Genomic DNA, 21,478 nt, shown 5'->3' on the forward strand with positions numbered 1-21,478 from the left:
CTTGCCAAGGTGGTGACCAAACGAATTCTCACAGGCTTCCAACCATTTAAGATTGGCTAACTTGGAAGGCATACACAATACTGAAGAAATATGACGTGAACCAGGTTATCCAAGAACTTTTTGGAAAGCCTTGAAAATAGGCCCGCTCAATTTACCGTTTCAGCAGATCGAAAAAAAATTGAAGTTGAGGAAAATTTATGAGTTCGAGCACTGCTATGAGGAGTGGAAGAAACGTCTCCAGCGCTGTGTGGCTTCAGAAGGAAGTTATTTTGAAGGTGACAATATAGAATTGTAATTCTTTTTGAATAAAGTTTTTTTAAAAAATCAGTCTCATTACTTAATTTACAGACCTCATATATCTCAAATTTCTTCAATGATATCAACATAATTTTTATTATTTTATCAGGGTTTGTGAGTTTTGAGAGTGAATTTCTGTTAATGCTTTTCTCTATTTCCAAACAACTGTCTTTTTAGTACAAGTATTTTCTGATCAGCGTTAGAGCAATAGCATTTTACAAATATGTAAGGCTAAAAAAGAGGACCCCCTAGTGAAAGCAAATCTCCTATTTCAAGTAACTGTTCTTGGCTTATAGAAAGGTCGACTTTATACTAAAAACAGCTACTAGTTTTACCCTTAGACCGATGTATCTTCAAGGGCCCAAGACAATTTGTTCTTCCTACCATAAACTCCCAATCCTCCCTAGTGTAGTGTCTACCACACACAGTCTTTACCTTGCCAAGTAAGAATACACACAAACTGAGGAAAACTTTTAAGTACTGGCGAAGTAAAAATAGGTCCCAAGAGAAGTAAGCCACACGGTAACTTCATCCTACCTCGCTTCTTCTTCTACCACATCTAATATTCTTTTGAGTTCGCAAAAAGGTAAGTTTTTTTTTACTTAGAAAATTTTCTTTTGCCAACACTAAATCAAGTCCATTCTCAGTACATAAAAGGCTGACTGTAGGCGGCGTCTAACTGCAATCAAGCTAACATTCCCAAAACATACTTTTCTATAAATAAAATCCTTATCTCATACACCAGATTTCTGTTCTCTCTAACAAAAAATTATTTATTTTTGTATAGAGCTTCATTGCAGAAATAGTTCATCTGTGAAATACTCCTAAGATTTGCTATTACTGCTAATTATCATTACGATTTCAACACACACCTTTGCTACAACTGGTTTTTTACTCTAACTCCTAACAAGGAGAAGTAAGGCAATTTCTTAGGGATGAAAATGAATATTGCAAATTAGATAACGAGAGTGTGGGAGGTACTAAATTTCACTATAGCTGTTTGTACAAAGTTTTCGGAATGTAGAAGAAGCATCTTTTGGTCAGTTTTATTGTCAAATTTGTTCGTACAAATTATTCAGGGTCATCATGTTCTTCATAAACCATACTTTTTCTGCTAGTTCTGGCCTAAGGGAGATAGGGTTTCATGCAGCCCAAGTACTTAGCCAAACCTTCACCATATTATTAACTTCAGGGTCATAGTGTTATTCATTAACCATACTTTTTCTGCTAGTTCTGGCTTAAGGGAGATAGGGTTTCATGCAGCCCAAGTACTTAGCCAAACCTTCACCATATTATTAACTTCAGGGTCATAGTGTTATTCATTAACCATACTTTTTCTGCTAGTTCTGGCTTAAGGGAGATAGGGTTTCATGCAGCCCAAGTACTTAGCCAAACCTTCACCATATTATTAACTTCAGGGTCATTATGTTCTTCATACTAGAAAAAACCATACTTTTCCTGCTAGTCCTGGCTTAAGGGAGATATGGTTTCCTGCAGCCTATGTACTTAGCCAAACCTGCACCATATTATTAACTTCAGGGTCATCATGTTCTTCATAGATAAACCATACTTTTCCTGCTAGTCCTGGCTTAAGGGAGATATGGTTTCCTGCAGCCCAAGTACTTAGCCAAACCTTCACCATATTATTAACTTCAGGGTCATCGTGTTATTCATAGATCCATCATTCTAGGGCCATCTGAACCTTTAAAAAACCAATCCGGAATAAGTTTAGATTGTTTCCATTTCATGGCAGGTTTTGGGGCTGGTGAAACTATCAACTAAAGCAGTTGTGTAGTGTTGATACGTGTTGAATGCCCTTATGTGATACTGGATGGTCGATAATAAATACTCAGCGGTCTGTCGTTATTGCGGTGAACATCGCCATAGTCTCAAGGATGAACACAGGGCTTTCATTTCCTCTACAATTTCCTGTGCCATCCATCTTGGAGTTGGTGGGATTTAGAAAGAACATCATACGATCTTTATTATTGTATTATTGCATGTTGTTGATCATTTTTTGATCATCGACCCCGTAAAAATTGGCAATACTCTTATCGACCCATCCTATAAAAAAAATGTTAGAAAAGAAACAAAAAATGATTCTTTAAGTAAAATCAATGAGAAGGGTATGCTTGATGACGTTTTTCAAGATTAGCAATGCTTGGTTCGAAATTCGTTAGTTTCAGTCTTGAATCGTTTCGGAGCTCTACATTCAATTTATTTCTCTGCTTTGTTAAAATAGAATTAACAAGGCTGAAGCCAGGATTGAATCATATACAGAGCTTGAGAATGCAATTAAAACAGAGAAAAGCCGCATTACAAAGTTATTGATATTTTTGCGTAATTCGATTGCGATATTCGTCAAAAATTTACCAGTGTTACGTTATTGTTAAAAAGCATCTTTGCTTCAATGTCAACCAATAATTCAATGACTTTATCTTGCAAATGACTGTTCATATTTAGAAAGTGGCGCGATAATCTATTCTGGGATGGATATCCATATTTTCAATATCACCAAAGTGTAATTTAAAAATCATCGCTTAATTTTTGGAGATTGATTTGTATATATGTCCAATTCTAAGTCGGTTATACCTAATTAGCGTTAATTTGAAAAGTATTTTAAGTATACGAGGTGTGGTTATTAAATAACGAGACTGATGCTGCTACAGATGAACTATACATGCGCCAAATCCTAACGACCGACAGCTGTGCAGCGTAAAGCCTTCTCGTGTTTTTGTAGAGAAACCTGTCAGACCGGAACCGTCGTTTGTCTAAGAGGTGTTAGTTTCGTTTTGCCGAAAACATGATACTACACATGTAGTAGAGCAACGAATTGTCGTGAAATTTCACATCAAAACTTGGTAAAACCGCTACTGAAACTTATCTTTTATTAAAAGAAGAAGTTTATGGCGATGAATGTTAATCACATGCGCGAGTTTTCGAGTGGCTCATGCGTTTCCAAGATGGCCGAGAAGACGTCGGAGATGATGACCGCCCGGGTCACCCTTCAACGCCCAAAACGGATGAAAATATCGATTATAATTATTCAACATGACTACCGTGAGGTTCTTGCTCAACTCTGTAAAAGAGTAAGGAGAAAACGACCCGATTTTGTGAAAGAACAAGTCATGGGTTCTCCATCAACGCGCCGGCTCACACTGCATTGTCTGTCAAGACGACGTTTCTAGCCAAGTACAACATCCCAGTTTTAGGCCAACCGCCCTTATTCGCCTGACCTGGCCCCATGTGACTTTTATCTGTTCCCAAAAGTCAAATCTGCATTAAAAGGAACACGATTTCTGTCCGTTGAAGCTGTGAAAGAAAAAGCGGCAAGCGTCATGCAGGAGCTCACAGAAAAAGACTTCCAGCACTGTTTCGAACAATGGTAAATTCGCATGGAGCGTTGTAGGGATAGGGGAGAGGTGTATATTGAAGGTGATAATAACTAAATATGTTAACTTAAAACACAGCCAGTGATAATTTTAAAAGTGAACTTCGTATATTTACAATATACTTTTTAAGGCAGAAACAGTTTAAAAAAAAAGTATTTGCCTTTTTCAAAAAAAAAAATTACTCTTTAACTGGAATTAAACCTGTTATTATAATGAAAAGTTTCAAAAAAATGTTTTATTTTTAATTGCTTTGAAAAACTCAGTTTTACAACTTAGTTGGCAGTTGCTTTGTAGCAATGCTTTTATCGTTCATTCTGCCAACCTACCTTATATATTATTATTGAGAATATGCTTTCAAAGGGTGGTTGTATACCTGGCCAGCTTAAAATGTATTCTATAATTTATGTTATATCAAAGATTACTTTTAGGATTAGCGTATATATTTATTGGGTGTTTTTAATCAAATATCCGGGAAAAAATAGACACATTGCTTGGGGCCTTTACCTCCAAAACAGAACAGTCTCAGTCAAAACGTGACTTATTTTAGATTTCGAAAAGGGGGCGGAACCCATGCCCCACGGCACCGCAGCCACAAGAGGCTTATTGTACCTTCCCCTTTAAATCTAGTAGATGAAACCTTCCCTTCTAAAAAGGTTGAGGGCATTCCCTACCAGTTCCTTCTGCGCTACTATCTCTCTTGGCCTCAAAGCTCCAAAAATATCTGTAGCTCAGCCTCTTCCTGGCACAGTCTACACACCAGATCCGAGCTAATAAGCCCTATCTTGTGCAGGTGCTACCCGAACCTACCATGCCCTGTGAATAGGCCTGTAATCAGAGTAATCTGATTTCTGCCCAAGTCCAGAGTCTCTTTGGTACTTTGTTTACACAGCAATGGCATGTTTGACCCCAAGAAGCATCACTTACGGTAAGCCTATTTGTTTCAAAAAGTGTGCCAATTATTGAAAATACTTTTAGAGACTGGATCTGGAGAGAGCATGAGAAGAACTGGGTGATGTGTCCTGGGGTTAAACACAGAAAGACTATTGATGCCTTGGTTGTGTAAACAAAAAACCAAAGAGACTCTGGACTTGGCCAGAAATCAGACCACTCTGACTACAGGCCTATTCACAGGGCACGGCACGTTCAGAAAGCACCTGCACAAGATAGGGCTTATTAGCTCGGAACCGAGTTGTGCAGACTGTACCAAGAAGAGAAGGAGACGGCCTCTCACCAGCTATTCAATTGCGTTGCAATCGAAAGACTGCGCTGTGATATCTTTGGAACTTTGAGACCAAAGGGAGATTGTAGCGCAGAAGGAACTGGTAGGGAAAGTCCTCAACCTTCTTAGTAGGGGAAATTTCATCTACTAGATCCAAAAAAGGGGAAGGAACAATATGCCTCTTATGGCTGCGGTGCCATGGGGCGTAGGTCCCGTCCCGTTTCTAATTCTAATACAAAAGTAGGTAAAAATGATACTTTCAAAAATATTTTATAATAATGAAGGCGCCACGATAGCCGAGTGGTTCAAGGCGAGATCTGCAAATCTAATATATACGTATATCAGGGTTGGCCAAGCTCATTGATAGTCCGAGCCATTTTTCAAAATTTGAAATTTTTCGCGAGCCGCAATTAAATACGTATTTAAAAGGTATGCAAAAGAGGTATTAAAAAATTTTTTTTTTACAGAAATTATACTTATTGAAAACATAAATAAAAGTACAAAATATGTGTATTGAATTGAAATATTAAAAATTAAACACATTTACGAGGGTCGTTTGAAAAGTCCGTGCAAAAATAAAAACTACTTAATTTTGGGGGGTAAACCTTTTTTATTTTTCAACATAGTCTCCTTTTAGGCTTATACACTTCGTCCAACGCTGCTCTAGTTTGTTGATCCCTTCCGAATAATAGGATTTGTCCAAGTCTGAAAAATAGCCATTCATTTCTGCAATCACCTCCCCGTTTGAATAAAATCTTTTTCCCGCCAGCCATTTCTTCATATTGGAGAACAAATAGTAGTCCGAGGGAGCCAAGTCTGGAGAATAGGGGGGATGTGAAACGAGTTGGAACCCTATTTCCATTAATTTTGCGACCACAACTGCTGAGGTGTGAGCTGGTGCGTTGTCGTGATGGAAAAGGACTTTTTTGTGGGCCAATCGTGGGCGTTTTTCTTGCAGCTCGGTTTTCAAACGGTCCAATAACGATGAATAATATGCACCTGTAATAGTTTTACCCTTTTCCAGATAGTCGATGAGGATTATTCCTTGCGAATCCCAAAAGACAGTCGCCATAATCTTTCCGGCCGAAGGAACGGTCTTCGCCCATTTTTGGCGCAGATTCCCCCTTGGTAACCCATTGTTTAGATTGTTCTTTGGTCTCAGGAGTGTAGTGATGTATCCATGTTTCATTCACAGTGACGAAACGACGCTTAAAGTCCTGCAGATTCTTCTGGAACAGCTGCAAACCGTCCTTGCAACAATTCACACGATTTCGTTTTTGGTCAATCGCGGCACCCATCTTGCGGATAGCTTTGTCATGTCCAAATGTTGATGCAAAATATTATGTACCCGTTCATTCGAGATGCCCACAGCACTAGCAATCTCACGCACCTTCACTCTTCTGTCATCCATCACCATATCATGGATTTTATCAATGATTTCTGGAGTAGTACCTCAACAGGGCGTCCAGAACGTTCAGCGTCACTTGTGCCCATATGGCCACTCCGAAAATTTTGAAACCACTTATAAACTGTTCTAATCGAAGGTGCAGAGTCACCATAATGTTTATCAAGCTTCTCTTTAGTTTCCTGAGGCGTTTTGCCTTTCATAAAGTAGTGTTTAATCAACACACGAAATTCTTTTTCGTCCATTTTTTGAAAATAACTCGACTTCCTCGATTCAAACGAATGCCAAACACAAAGAAATAGACCGATCTGGCTGAAACTTGGTGTGTGTTCTTCCAAGAGATGCTACTAACTAAACATAACCTCGATACGCGCCAGTAGTGCTGTCTCTCTGACTTTGCACGGACTTTTCAAACGACCCTCGTAGTTTACTTCTCTTGATAATTCTTTAAAATTTGGTGAATAATCGGTGACAGCACTTCTCAGTAATTCTTTCAGATGCTGTTAGGTTATCGCTGGTTATCGGTGTTTGGATTTTACGAATTTTAAAGTGGAATAAAATGATTCACTGTAAGTACGTTGTTCCGAATACTGAAATAATTCGACAAGCAGCCTTTTTTAATTCAGGATTCTTCGATTCTGGTACAAATTTCCAAAATTCAGTAATCGGCGTCGACCTATATTTTAATTGTAGAGCTCGATCTTCTTGCATCTCTATTAATTCTAATTTTCCAGATGCTTTTTGGGCCATATCCGTAGCAAGGAGTGATACAAATTGTTTCTTTCAGAGCACAATGTCAACTGTCCGTTGCAATGAAAGTTTAAAAATTCAAAATCGGTCTGGAGTCGGTCGATTACGGACGATTACGCCACTGTTTATGTTCGTTAGCGCAGTTTTCGATGAGTCATATCATTCTTAACTGGGACGGTAATGAAATTTGTTACAACGTTGCACTTAGTCTTTCATATTTGTTGTCAGTAATTTAAAAGACATTTTGAAACACATACGGAACGACAATAATTTTTTTAAATATAATAACATAAAAATGAAAAGGAAACTCGGGTACATTTATCGAGAGCCACAAATAATCCTTCAAAGAGCCGCATGTGGCTCGCGAGCTGCAGGTTGGCCCCCCCCTGCTATACAGGGTGTATGCGGAGGAGTGGCCAAAACTTCCGGAGGTGATTCAGCAGCTCAAATGCAACAAAAAATATTCTCTTCACTTTGGCCCGATTCTCAATAGTGTCCAAGATATTTGCATTTTTAATTTTTCCGTCGATATTCGCGTTTTTCGCCATAAAAACGGCCGTAACTTTTCTATCCTTTATCCCACAACAAATCTGCTTATTCCAAACGAAAGAGCATTAAATTTCCTATAAATCTGCTTGGTACAGAGCGTCAAAACGATTCTTAAAACAATGAAATTTTTACTTGAATGTCTAAAAAATTCGTTCTCGATGATTTTTGTTAAAATTTTCAACTGCATTTTTTCAATGAATAATGAATCAATAAATCACATAATTTCAGAAAAAAGTTGCGCATTTATTGAGCTTCAAGACCATATGGATTTTGTTTGGTTTTTAATAAAACCCTACCCCGAACAGAGGGGTGTAAATGCAGAAAACTGGGATTTTGGGAACTGACTTTTCATTACTAATTTACTCAAATGTCAATTTTTACCATTTTAGTTTAGAACAATTATTATTTTATAAAACGGAAGTAAAAAATAAAGTAGCAATAAAACACAGAAGTGAAAAAGTACAATAGGCAGGTACCTAGTTAAAATTGCTACAAAAATCGTTCGAACTATTCAAACAAGGAGGTTGAGAAGAATTGTGGCAAATTTCTAGTTTCTTGTCTACAATTGTTTGTGCAACATATTTTAACGACATAATGGAGGTTTTTTTTTCATCAAAGTTAATTAATAATAATTCAAAACTAATGAATTTTTGGAGAAGGAACAAAAAGAAACTAACCATTTTATTTTTGAATTATTATTAATTACCTTTGATGAAAAAAACCTCCATTATGTCATTAAAATAAGTTGCACCAACAATTGCAGTCAACGACTGCGTTTTATTGCTACTTTATTTTTTACTTCCGTTTTATTAAATAATAATTGTGAAAAACTAAAATGGTTACTTTTCTTTTTGTTCCTTCTCCAAAAATTGACATTTGAGTAAATTAGTAGTGAAAAGTCGGTTACACAAAATCCCAGTTTTCTGCATTTAACCCCTCTGTTCGGGGTAGGGTTTTATTAAAAACCAAAAAAAATCCATATGGCCTTGAAGCTCAATAAATGCACAACTTTTCCTGCAATTGGGTGACTCCTTAAATCATTAATCATTGAAAAAATACAGTTGAAAATTTATTTATAGGAAATTTAATGCTCCTTCGTTTAGAATAAGCAGATTTGTTGTGGGATAGAGGATAGAAAAGTTACGGCCGTTTTTATGGTGAAAAACGGGAGTATGGTTGGAAAAGTTAAAAATGCAAATATCTTGGACACCATTGAGAATCGGGACAAAGTGAAGAGGATATTTTTTGTTGCATTTGAGCTGCTGAATCACCTCCTGAAGTTTCGACCACTCCTCCGTATACACCCTGTATATTGTGTGGAACTGGGTTCGATTCCCCGGTCTAGGTCTTTGGATTTTTATTTAATGTTTAATATGAGATCATGTCCACGATACCTAATATAGGTATTATTTTACTTTCCATTTTTAGAACAATAGGCACACTAATTTTACCGATCGCTGATTGAAAAATAAACGCAAACCTACTAATTACAAAATACAGAAAAATAAAAAAATAATATAAGCTCCTAGTATTTTTTACTGTCACATTTACGAATATCAGGTGTAAAAAGGTTAGAATAAAACGTTCACGCATTAGGTTTATAGAGGGGAAATGTGATTACAGCCGAGAATGTAACAATGTTTCACTTCCGGAAACTGTCAAAACCGGAACTAGTTTCACTTCAACCCGCCGATATTATATACACAGACTGGTAGATTTTTATCAGATACAGCTTATGTGCTTAGATGGACATACTATATGCCAGAGGTACAGTGGATATTAAAATCGATTTGGTGGCTGTCTGTTATTTCTGTCAGTAGTACTAGGACATTTGGAAAAATTAAACATTCATTCGATAAATTGTGAAAAAGAATGCCCTGAGGATAATTATATAATTCTACTTAGTGCTGCACGAGAAACGAGACAAATCTCGGTCTCGGTACCGAGACCGAGACGAGACTTGAGCAACCGAGACCGAGACCGAGATCGAGACATGATATATATCTCGTCGAGAAATCTCGGTCTCGTCTCGGTTTTTCAAATATTAATTTTTAGCTACAAAATTATAAAATTGTGTTCTTTATTAATAAATAATCATTACGGGTATTGAATTAATTATTAAAAGTTATGATTTTATTATATATGTTCAATATTACTACATCTATTTGACTTCGAATTACATAAGTAAAGTAAGCAAAGTAAAGTAATCGCCTATTTTTTCAGGCGGGGTTTAACGTCCAACTACCAATTAGGTGTCGTGGACGGAGGCGACTAGCAAACATACTTTACTGTAAATTTCTTCTACTAACCATTAAATAAAATCCAAGGCCTAAGACCGGGAATCGAACCCAGTAACACAATACTCATTAGCTTCGCAGGTCTCGCACTATTTTCGTTTTTAAGATACTCTTTGCCCAAGCATTGATACATAAAAGAGCTTTTACTGAGTCAGAAGTTAAAGAAGATCTTCTATTGGTCATTATCATCGCAGCTTGCGAAAATAATCTTTCCGATGGCACTGAAGTTGCACAGATACTAAAAATATCTTTCGCCATTCTAGACAAATTTTTGAAGGAATTCTCAAGTGTTTTCCACCATTCTAAAATGTCAACGTCTACTGGTGCTTGGTCTAATTTGGTATAATTAATTATTTCTGTCTTCCATGCTTCGGTGATATTTGCTGATTTTTGAGCAAATGGTGCAAAAATATTGATGCAGTCATCGTCATCGTCAAAAGGTGAATCATCAGATTGTTTATCTTCACCGCCATAACTAATGGAGCGGGAAGTTTGTTGGGAGGTGTATTTTTTATTTCACGAATCGACTTGTTATAGGAGGCAGATATGTTATTTGGGTCTTTCATTTGGCGCGTTTTTAACATCTTTTTGAAATTATATAAAGATATATAACAGTAATAGTAATATATGATGCATTGAAGTGTAAGTAGTTGTCTTCTTTTACACATATTTTCATTACCAATATATAAATTAAAATAATTATTAGAAAATAATAACATTTTTTGAAAAGATTATTAATAGCAAACCACTTTTAATACTTAAACAAAATTCAAAAAAACTGAGACCGAGACCGAGATATCTCGACGAGACCGAGACCGAGACCGAAACCGAGATCGAGACTGCATAAAGTCTCGCCTCGTCTCGGTCTCGTGCAGCACTAATTCTACTAAATAACCTTTGATAAGTTTGTAAACTTTTCTTAGTCGCGTCTGAGGCGCAGAAACATGTTTACCAACCATACAAATCACGAATGAATTTATTCTCTGATCACTTATACTGTGCTCTTGAATCTTGAACATAATTTCTATACCTAAATCTTCTAGGTAACTAACAAACTCAAGGACCAGTTAATTGGGATTTATTCCACCAGCAGGGTCAACTTCCATGAAGGCCATGAAATTTTTAACACTACCCTTTTCAATTCAATCCTACGTACAACCATTGTGCCCTAGGATTTTCCCTTATACCCTTAATAAAAATGACATTTAAATTTGATAAAAAAACTAGGTTAGGTGCTCTTCATGTTTCTTATAATGTTGCTTAAGAACGTTGCTTGTACTTCTCAGGGACAAAGAGATTTTTAGAATAATCCCATACAAGTTTTTATTACTTCTAAAGTATTTACTATATGAAATGGATCTTAGCAAATAAGTAGAAATTATTTGAGAAAGAAGTAAGCTTGGTGGTCGAAGTTTTAACGCCGAAAAAGGATTGATCTGTTTGATGAGACTAGCCCAGGGGTCAGCAACTCGCGGCTCGCGAGCCGCATGCGGCTCTTTTATCCAAATTGTGTGACTCTTCAGCCTGTCCAAAATATATTGGATATTTTAATTTTATTGAAACAAATTAAAAGTTCATTTATTAAAGATATATTTTCAAAAAGAATTATAAATGTGATTGGTTGGAAATTGAATAGAATTATATTAAAATAAAGTACGTAATTATATAAGACTTACGTTCAAACACAGGTTTAGTTATTATTTATTTGTATATTTATTTACGAGGGTCGTTTGAAAAGTCCGAGCAAAGTCAGAGAGATAGCACTACTGGCGCGTATCGAGGTTATGTTTAGTTAGTAGCATCTCTTGGAAGAACACACACCAAGTTTCAGCCAGATCGGTCTATTTCTTTGTGTTTGGCATTCGTTTGAATCAAGGAAGTCGAGTGATTTTCAAAAAATGGACGAAAAAGAATTTCGTGTGTTGATTAAACACTACTTTATGAAAGGCAAAACGCCTCAGGAGACTAAAGAGAAGCTTGATAAACATTATGGTGACTCTGCACCTTCGATTAGAACAGTTTATAAGTGGTTTCAAAATTTTCGGAGTGGCCATATGGGCACAAGTGACGCTGAACGTTCTGGACGCCCTGTTGAGGTTACTACTCCAGAAATCATTGATAAACTCCATGATATGGTGATGGATGACAGAAGAGTGAAGGTGCGTGAGATTGCTAGTGCTGTGGGCATCTCAAATGAACGGGTACATAATATTTTGCATCAACATTTGGACATGACAAAGCTATCCGCAAGATGGGTGCCGCGATTGCTCACGCTTGACCAAAAACGAAATCGTGTGAAGTGTTGCAAGGACGGTTTGCAGCTGTTCCAGAAGAATCCGCAGGACTTTAAGCGTCGTTTCGTCACTGTGGATCACCCTCGGACTACTATTTGTTCCCCAATATGAAGAAATGGCTGGCGGGAAAAAGATTTTATTCAAACGAGGAGGTGATTGCAGAAACGAATGGCTATTTTTCAGACTTGGACAAATCCTATTATTCGGAAGGGATCAACAAACTAGAGCAGCGTTGGACGAAGTGTATAAGCCTAAAAGGAGACTATGTTGAAAAATAAAAAGGTTTACCCAAAAAAATTAAGTAGTTTTTATTTTTGCACGGACTTTTCAAAAGACCCTCGTATTTTGTAATGTGTAAAAATAAATGTATTAAAACTGTCCAGTAGGACAGTTGTATAAGGGTTGATCGTCAAAAACTGCCCGACAAAGTATAACTTTGAAAAACACCCAACTTTGACAATTTTTTTCTCTTTTCCTATAAAAGATAAAATTCCCAAATTTTCTGTATATAGTAGGGCAAATCCTCCTTTATAACTATATAAAACATTTATATTATGGTATTGAATATCATAATATAAAACATTTATAATATGGTATTGAATATCATAAAACAATAATTAGTGAATACAAATGATCTACAGAGTTTTTTTACATTTTCATCTTTGCGGCTCTTGGTAAGATTTATTAAAATTATTAAAGGAGAAATGGCTCTCTACGTGAAATAGGTTGCCGACCCCTGGTCTAGCCTGTTAGGAATATATGACCCTGAAGTTTTCTCAGGAATAATCTCTCCAACTTTGGAAAAATATAGACACTTTCTTGTGAATCAGGATTTGGATAGATTACATATGTGTTTTTACCCTCAGCTATACGAGGGTGCATCAATAGTTCAAACCCACAACAATAACTTTTTAGTAAATACTCATATCATATACTCGTTTATTTGCTCGACTTAGAAGTATTAATAGATACTCATTTTCATTAAAATTAAGAAATATCACTTACAGAATAGATTTAAACAGTAACTGTGTGGTGATGTTCTAAAAGAGGATTTGTACCATATATTCATGTTTGTACTGCATATTTTAGCATCCGTGAAAAGTATAAGGACAGAGCATCTTTCAGTTTACCATTTGTGTTAACTCAGTGCAGTAGAGTTGTCATGAAAACTGCATTTTGTTCATCTGTATGAATGTTTCACTTTAAGAGAGGAGTTAATAAGTTAAAAAATTAATTTATGTTTTGTACTTTATTTCTTCCTTAATTATTTTGGCTTTATTTAGATTTTAGATTAATTTTGAAAGGTAGGACGGGACCCATGCCCCACGGCACCGCAGCCACAAAAGGCTTATTGTGCCTTCCCCTTTAAGTCTAGTAGACGAAACCACCTCTTCTAAGAAGGTTGAGGGCTTTCCCTACCAGTTCCTTCTGCGCTATAATCTCTTTTGGTCTCAAGGTACCAAAGATATCGTAGCGCAGTCTCTCGATTGATCGAGGACTGAATAGAGGGTAAAATGGACAGAACAGTGCCAGAAGGGAGTAATGTGGTTCACGGATGGCTCCAAGATGGCCTGCGGGACCGGAACTGGAGTGTATGTGGCTAAACCTAAGATACTCATTGAGAGTGCTCTTGGGAGATATGCCACCGTTCTTCCAGGCCGAGGTCTTTGCCAATAAAACTTGCGCTGGGGAAAATCTGCGAATGAATCTTAGAAATAGGGAGATTTGCATTTTTTCGGACAGTCAAGCGGCACTGAAGGTCCTCTTTTCCTTCAGAACTAACTCTTTCCTGGTCTAGGAATGTAAAAAGGCCCTAGATCAACTGGCTCGGCTCAATAAAGTCCGATTGGCCCGGAGCCCGTCTTGGGGATCACCAAGGGTGCAGTTCGTGAGGCTCTCAGAGATTGGATCTGGAGAGAACATGAAAAGAGCTGGGTGACGCTTCCCCGGGATCAAATACGGCAAGAGTGTCCATGCCCTTGCTGTGTAAACAAAGAACCAGAGTGACTCTGGGCTAGGGCAGAAATCAGATTACTCTGATTACAGGCCTATTCACTAGGCATGGCACTTTCAGAAAGCAACTACACAAGATAGGTCTTATTAGCTCGGAACCGTTGTGCAGATTGTGATCAGGAAGAGGAAGAAACGGCCTCTCACCTGTTATTCGATTGCGTTGCAATCGAGAGACGGCGCTACGATATCTTCGGCTTTATTTATCTTTATACTTATCTTCAAGGACTTAAAAATACCTTGAACTATTCTTTTAAACTTATTTTAATGACATAATTTAAAGTTTTTTTCTTAGTTATTTGTGATTATGATTTTATATGTAATGCGTAATAATTTATGCTTTACCTACCTATATTTTGAGACAGGACGTGATCGTATAAATCAAATAAATAAAATATAAATACATGAAACATTTGAGGCTGAGCTGTAAGAAGCTCCTAGGAAGAAAAAAAATCTAAGGTTCCAGCAACTAGATTCGAACCCGGGATCTCCGCGTGGGAATTCAGTACTATAACCGCATAGCTAACCCTTCCCTCTTCGACACAACGTTAAATCAACACAACTAACTTTTCACAAACACAAAACAATTTAACCTACGATTTTAAAACATTAAATTTTTAACAGTAAGAGAACGATCCAAAAAAAATTCTGTAATGACCACTGACAAGAGTTCTTTGTTACCACTATATGTCCAAAGTTTAAACGAAATAATTTTCTTTGAACTCCCAAATATTGTAATAAAGATATTTCATTCTTGTCAAATGTTGAAGGAATCTTATCCACTTTTCTAGATAAAAGTTCTAGATCTAAGTATTGGAGATTAGCAGAGTAAAGTGAAAAGAAAATCCTAGGCGCCATTTTCAGAGGAAATCCTAATAAAACTGAATAATCCGTTTTGCGAAGGTGATAATTTCCAGTTCACTGATCCTAACCAAAATCTTACTGGGACACCCTCTGTTGGCACCCCTTTAGCTAAATATCAAATTTTATTGGCAGAGATATTTTGTTAAAGCGGTATTATCCGATAAAAAGTGGTAGCGGAATATTTAGAAGGTAAACACTGGAAGGCTATATTGTGGGTTTATTAAGGATGCAGGTGTTGTTAGGTTGTATTTGGTGAATCAGTAAACCATTAAAATTCTAAAAAAATGTTTATTATTTTTACTCTGCTATATGTTTGAGTTTAGCCAATTTATATCTTTTATTTAATCTTTTTTTTAGTTAAAAATATGCTTTATTTAAATTAGTTTATTTGAAAAATTCACCAAATCCTAAAAATTACATATTTTTTTTAAATATTTTATCATGTACTCCTTAACAAAAACTTACAGTTTTAAAAGTTAAGTATAAGGGTTGATTAAACGCCAAAAGGTACACAAATCAGCAAGTACCCAACATTTCATTAGTACTTCATTGATATTATTTAAGTAATTTTACCGCATTAATTTTCATTAATATTTTTTAAGAATTTATTAGATGTCACATACCCTTATGCTGGCCATTTTCATCTACAAAATATTTGTTCAAGTAGCACACCATTTAACTTAGATTGACTGTAAGATCTATTTATCTATAATAATCAAACTATTGATTACAGGTGAAAAAGAAAACGTTATAAAAAATAAAAAAATATGAGGCTAAAAAATTCAAAAATTTTTATAAATTGCTTACACCAACATTCATCAATGATTTTATTTATTTATTTTTATTTTTAAATAAAAATCGTCGGTTTAAGTTCATTCTTCGATTAAAGTAATTGTTATTTTATGTAGTAGTCCAACGTTTGTAATAATAGGTAATAATTATCTGGCTTTATCGCAAATAATATAGTTTTCTTCAATTACATTCTCAATCTAGGTGTTCTTCCCACAATGTTATATATATGTAATATAAAATAAAGAAAATAAAGATATGCATATTTTTAGGACAGCTAATTATTCCAGTATTTTACCATAAGTAAAATTAGGGGGACTAAATTAAATTACAATTGAGAAATGAGTAAATATTGTTGAACAATCTACTTGTTATTAACTGTGTGTTAATTGTGCTCACGAATATTTCGGTAAGACGAATTCAAGACTGAAATATTGTTTTGAATCCTCTGTGATTCAAATTTAAACAGTAGCCGACTCTAACTTTGTCTTTTTCTACTTTAACATGCATGTATATGTGACAACTCAGAATAAAGGGCATATTAAAGATTAATCAGAAGAATAATTTGGAATAGAGTTAAAATAAAGTACCTATTTAATTACGAAGATATAATATACATTTTATCATAATTGTAACAAAATAATATTATGAATGAACTAGCCAGCATAAGGGTCTGTGACATCTAATAAATTCTAAAAAATGTGAAGGAAAAGTTAATGCAGTAAAATTACTTATATTATATCAATGAAGTATTAATGAAATGTTGGGAACTGCTGATTTGTGTACCTTTTGGCGTTTAATCAACCCTTATACTTAACTTTTAAAACTGTAAGTTTTTGTTAAGGAGATTTTTGTACCTTTTGGATAGATTTTCCTTTTTGTCTATTTGCAAAGTTACGTCTGCTTTACAGATTTTTTAAAATTTGGAATAAGCTATTCTATCATTATAACCTGATAAGGTGTTAAATCGGAACCGTAACTACCACTGGAGAGATCTTTTTAAAGAATGATTATAGTTGCGGTCCCCAAACCATCCTCAATAACAATTTTTTTTAGAAAGCGTTTTGAATAAAATAGGAAGGTATTTGTACGTAAATAGCAAAATTAAACTGCGATTTCAGTACTTCCTTTTAAGAGGAGCAAGAAAAATAAACTGCGATTACAGTACTTCTCCCTAAAAGGCAAAGATTTTGAATCGAACGACAATTCATTGATGTAAATCGGTTCATTCATTGATAATTTTAACGATTGCAGTACTTCCCTTAGTAGGTGTAAGAGCATGATGGCACTTCACAGCCACGTAGAGGAGCTTTAATCACTTTTTCGTGCTAAATTTTATCAAAATCGGACTAAGCTTTGTAGAAATATTGGTAATAATAGTTTTAGAAAGGGCCTTATTTGGGTGGGGCTAACTCCCCTCCTTATGAGGCAAAGCGTCGAGACTTTTAAAGTGCAAATCTGTACAAAATTTTGATTCGAATGACACCTCATTCATGAAAATCGGTTCACGTGTCGATAATTTGAAACGATTGCTATACTTCCCCTTAACAAGTGTAAGAGCAGATCGTCGCTTTATTGTTACGTAGGGGAGCCCTAACTCTATCATCCTACCAAATTCTATCAAAATCGGGCCAAGATTTACAGAGTTATTAGTAATAATAATAATTTTGGAGAGGGCCTTACATAAAGGGGGCTAACTCCTCTCCCATTCGATGTACAGCGTCGAGACCCCCAAAAGGCACATCTACATAAAATTCCGAATCGAATGACACCTCATTCATGAAAATCGGTTCGCGCGTTTAGGCGCTACGTTGTTTACAAAAAAGGTAACAAGAAGAACAAGAACAAGAACAAGAACAAGAACAAGAACAAGAACATTTTTTGAAAAAGCCGTTTTTGCTCATTTTCGGCAACTTTTTTCTCGAAACCTATTAGATCTGGGTGGTTGCAAAAAAATTACAGTTATAAAGGAGGGTTCGGAGTAAGATTTAAAGAAAATTTGGGAATTTTATCTTTTATAGAAAAATAGAAAAAAATTGTCAAAGTTGGGTGTTTTTCAACGTTACGCTTTTTCGTGCAGTTTTTGATGGTCAACCCTTATACAACTGTCCTACCGGACAGTTTTAATTACAAATGTTTCCAAAATTTAAGCGCCAGACTCCTGAAAAACGGATTATACGGATTATTCCATTGTCCAAATGATTTATTCTACTATATATTATTCAGTTTTGTTTTTATTTCATTTCTGTATTTTTTTTTTTGTACAAATTAATTTTGGTAACTATCTATACAGGGTGAACCAGTAAGTATTGTCCATAGGCCTACTGGGTGTAGTACATCTAAACTGGAGTTCAATGACGTATTCGACAACTTCATATTTTCCACTGTTCTTGAGTGACGTCACTTTAAATTTTTTTTCTAAAATCATTACTTTTTTCCAATAAAAATGTTCTTACTCAAAAAGTTTTAGTCCGAATTCGATTCTGATGACACGGTTAGAAAGACAGATAAATTTTCTAAAAATTGACACCATTTCGAAGCATAAGTTATTCTCCAAACAGCCTAAATCTTCCTCCGAATATTGGAAAAATAAAAGTAATCGAAATTTTTAAGAAAACTTAAAAGGCCCTTACGTGATCATTATCAGACCTAGGTGCTGGCACTTTTTATAAACGTTTCCTTGCCTAATGGGCTTTCTAACGGTATATCATTTTCCAGGATTCCTTTTATCTTCGTATGAAAGGAAATTTTTGCAAGAAAACGTGTTCACGAGCACCTCAACAGTGTTAGTTTATCAAGTTGTTTAATTCATTGAAAGCTCTTTTAGATGGACCAGTAGTCAATTTTAATGTAGACTGTCCTTAAATTAGGAAGTCAATAGTTACAAATTGCACTAAAAAAAAAATCTAAATTCTGAAATATTTGAGAAAATGTTAGAAAATATTTTAAACAAGTGCTATTTTTATAATCGAAGGCTAATTTGCTTAGTTTCAAAATCTAACATTTTGTCAAATATTTCAGTTTAATTTTTTTTTTTTTTTTCTATGTTCAATAAGTAACCTTAGACTACCTTATTTTAAGACAATCTACTTTAAAAATTGACTACAGCTCCATCCACAAGAGTTTAATGAATTGAACAACACAATACAATATCACTGTTGTATGCACGTGAACACGTTTTCTTGCAATACAAACTTAATTCCTCATACGAAGATAAAAGGAAAATCCAGGAAAATGATATACCGTCTGAAAGCCCATTAAACAAGGAAACTTTTATAAAATGTGCCAGCACCTAGGTCTGGTAATGATCACTTAAGAGCCTAATGAGTTTTCTTAAAAAATTTCGATTACTTTTATTTTTCCAGCATCCGGAGGAAGATTGAGGCTGTTTGGAGAATAACTTACGCTTCAAAATGGTATCAATTTTTAGAAAATTTATCTGTCTTTCTAACCGTGTCATCAGAATCGAATTCAGACTAAAACTTTCTGAGTAATAACATTTTTATTGGAAAAAAGTAATGATTTTAGAAAAAAAACTTTAAAGTGACGTCACTCAAGAACAGAGGAAAATATGAAGTTGGCCAATACGTCATTGAACTCCACTTTTTGATGTAATTACTACACACAGTAGGTCTATGGACAATACTTACTGGTTCACCCTGTATACAGGGTGATCCATTTAAAACGCACCAATCGCTAATAACGTTTTAGGAAAGCGGAATTTCGATAAAACCCATTAATAAACTATATGTTTTTATTGGTCTAGTTTTCAAATTTGCCACCCCCGAAGTTGTATCTATATTTTTGGCGAAGTTACGGCAAAAAAAAAAAACTGCACGGGGTTACATAAGGACCACTGGTTTTATGCAAAAGATATTCTTACCGTAATCACAGATCAAGAAGTCTTGCATACAGGGTACATTAAAATGATGTGATGGTTGCTTTTATTTGATGATAAAACAAATTTATCCTGATTCACCCACAACCATTACATTACACTACATTTTTTTTTAAATCTTCAATTATTATTATTATTGTTCTTTGCGTCACAAATAATATTTTTTGCAGTCAGAGGACCTCCCAAAACGTGTATTTCTGGTGGAAAATTAATATTGAAAAACGATCACGAATAGATAAAATTGTAACTTTGATCTTAAATATCTCGACTAATATTAGGGATATCGAAACGGGATCAGCGTCATTTTTCACAGTTTCTTATTTAGTTTTCATAATCATTGTCAAAACCAGTGGTCCTTATGTAACCTCGATCAGTTTTTGGGCTGTAACTCCGCCAGATACAGAAGATACAGTATCGGGGGCTGGAAAATTTGAAAACTAGACTAAAATAAACATATAGTTTATTCAATGGGTTTTTCCTGGATTTCCGCTTTCCTAAAAAGTTATTAGCGATTGGTGCGTTTTAAGTGTATCACTCTGTATATTGTATTTAATATTTAAATAAAGAAAAATGAAATAAAATCAAATATGAACTTACAACTTTTTGTTTTTGAGTTTTGATAGATATGTAAAACGTACAAGATAAATTTGTAAAAACCACTTTTTTGAGGACTCAGAAGACCGGTAAAAACTCACAATCGTAAATCTGCACGATTACAATACTTCTCACAGTAGATTAAGAGGATGTAATAGAAAATCTGCACGATCACAATACCTCTCATAGTAGATTAAGAGGATGTAATCGTAAATCTACACGATTACAATACCTCTCACAGTAGAGTGAGAGGATGTACATATGACAACACTTTAGGGTTTAACCAAACGTTCCAAACCCCTGCAGAAAATAAAATTCTCCTGTACAACAGGCAATTCTCCATTTTAAATCTTCCACAGAGACCATGAAATTCCTTTAGCCAATCCAGTTACCCGTTCCTATTACGAAAAATTCCACCAATCCCGGCAATTCCACTCTAATCCCTTGGTCCCTCCACCCTTCAACTCACATCATTCCCTGGATAAGCCTTCTAGGAGGTTAAAACGCCAGTGGCATCGTGATTTTCTTATCGAGTGACGAGAGGAATTAGCTTAGGAGTGTTATCGCTGAGTATTACAGCTTATCCCCTCGGAGTGAACGTGCTAATGTTGAAGTATGCATTCAGTAATATCAATGTTACTCATACGAGGTCTGTAAATTAAGTAATGAGACTGATTTTTTAATTTTTTTTTTTTTTCACAAAGAATTACAATTCTATATTGTCACCTTCAAAATAACTTCCTTCTGAAGCCACACAGCGCTGGAGACGTTTCTACCACTTCTCATAGCAGTGCTCGAACTCCGATACTGGAATAGCCTTCAGCTGGTCGGTTACAGCCGTTTGAATGTTTTCCACTGTCCCAAAATGAGTTCCCTTGAGGTGATTTTTCAACTTCGGGAAGAGAAAAAAGTCATAAGGACTCAAGTCAGGTGAATAAGGAGGCTGAGGAGCCACAGGAATGTTTTTACTGGCCAAAAACTCGTTTATTGAAACATCAAGAACAAGTGGGTGTTGCATCACGATAATGCTCCTGTCACACAGCCTTGAGTCCTTGTGACTTTTTTCTCTTCCCGAAGTTGAAAAATCACCACAAGGGTACTAATTTTGGGACAGTCGAAA

General features: G+C 35.5%; 1 protein-coding gene across 5 annotated transcripts in view; it reads right to left on the reverse strand.

The window, feature by feature from the left end:
* Positions 1-21,478, reverse strand: part of LOC141461765 (TWiK family of potassium channels protein 7-like) — a 224,632-nt gene that overhangs the window by 77,501 nt on the left and 125,653 nt on the right. The window lies entirely within an intron of this gene.

The sequence above is a fragment of the Rhodnius prolixus genome, unplaced genomic scaffold (assembly GCF_049639745.1).
Source record: "Rhodnius prolixus isolate KJV_2025 unplaced genomic scaffold, Rpr scaffold_12, whole genome shotgun sequence".
Lineage (NCBI taxonomy): Eukaryota > Metazoa > Arthropoda > Insecta > Hemiptera > Reduviidae > Rhodnius > Rhodnius prolixus.